Raw genomic sequence first — 1694 nt, forward strand, 5'->3', positions numbered from 1 at the left:
GAGAACAAAATAAGATGTAGGCCTAGGCTGCCCTATAGTACTAGTACTTGTTTCTGATTGTGAGTATTTTGGTACAGCGCCAAACCGACGGACAGACAGAGGCTGAGCATGGAGTGGGTTTGGAAGCGGGTGTCCCCCTCCCAATGAGCTGGGCCAGGGGGACTGCTAGGGCCCCCACATGGGGTCTCTTTGTACTTGTCAAATCAGTGGGAGAGTTGGTATTGTTGTAATGTAGTGTAGGCTAGCCTAGGCCTACGGATAGTGAATTTCTGGATGTTAAATAGAAAATACACCGCGGCCGAATTGGTTCGCGGGCTAAACGGAATCATGAGCATAGTCGTAACTGTGTACTTCGATGCTAAACTAGCCCCTGCGTTCTAGGCCTACTATAATTATAGCTTACGTCATATCGGTAGTGTCAAACCAGCATAGGCTAGGCCCGGACGCATTCGGCCTTGACAGTGTATGTACTGTGGCCTAGGCCTAGCCTAGGCTAGAGAGTGACGTTGAAAGAGTCCATTAATGTGAACCATTAACATCACAATTAGCATCAAAATAATACATAACGTGTACTAAATATCTACATTAATAATTATTCTTACCAACATCTTGATCAAATGGAGAAGAACTACTAAATAAAGGCATTTTCTGTGCTAGGCTATCTCTCAATAAACTTATGATCAAATTAACTTCTACGCATGCTCAACAGAATATAAAAATTAGACCTCGTCATCCACTAATATTAGAATTGTGATGAAAATACACATGATTAACGTAAGTTATTAACTCAAGTGTAAATCTATATTGTGTTCATATTTTTATCATGATATACCATATCAACTAATTATGTTGACGAGCATTACATAACATTAAACATATTTATAAATAAACCGCTTTGTTTCGCATTTTGTATTGTAGTTCTTTGCACTCGACGCGGGGTTGACGTGCACGAAAAATAATAAATAAATGATCATCGGTCTTTTAAAAATGGCAAAGGTCTGAGCATAACAATCATCAAGAGTGGATAATGACCTCGAACACAGATACAACAAGTAAGCTACAAAAAAAATATATCGAACAATTTATTGTCTCATAAAGACAGTGCAGGATTAGCAATATCCACATTGCATTTATGTGATCTATCTGGTAGGACAAGTAACACTACACACGTGTGGGATTGTTAAATCAGCGAACAGCCTATCCTCCTAGACCTAGATTAGTCAAGGGGGAACGAGGTGATCGGGTCACGTAGCGATTGTGAAGATGGACAACCCGTACCATGTACTGAATGATTAATTATCAGGGGAGCATCCAGAATCCGAATGGCAGGGGTCCCAAGTTGGAAGAAGTCATTTCCGGGAGATTGCAATTTTGAAGTGGGGGTGGGTGGGGGACTTTCAAAGATGTAGTGTAGGTAAGGATATTTATGATTAATATGATACCTCGGAAATGACATTCTCAGACATAAATTTTAGAATATAATTTTCTTTTTTCCCCATTTTTTTTTTAATTTGCGAAAATTTAGGGGCCCGGGCCAGCTGTTCCCCCTTCCCTTTGCTTCCTCCACTAATCTGTAAGTTCTAAATTGTTATTAAGCAACTGGTCGAATAAATAAATGAAATGAAATGAATATACAAGATTTTATATAAAATATTTCCTGTTTTTAGTTAACTCCCAAAAGCTCAGAAAGGTGG

General features: G+C 39.3%; 1 long non-coding RNA gene across 1 annotated transcript; it reads left to right on the forward strand.

The window, feature by feature from the left end:
- Positions 1–215: 215 nt before the first annotated feature.
- On the forward strand, positions 216–1694 carry LOC117117046. Its single transcript, XR_004446848.1, has 3 exons — positions 216–774; positions 919–1052; positions 1668–1694. It is a non-coding gene; the product is annotated as an uncharacterized LOC117117046 (long non-coding RNA).

The sequence above is a fragment of the Anneissia japonica genome, unplaced genomic scaffold, assembly GCF_011630105.1.
Source record: "Anneissia japonica isolate Jap-2015-1 unplaced genomic scaffold, ASM1163010v1 scaffold2922_len1694_cov164, whole genome shotgun sequence".
NCBI classification, from domain to species: domain Eukaryota; kingdom Metazoa; phylum Echinodermata; class Crinoidea; order Comatulida; family Comatulidae; genus Anneissia; species Anneissia japonica.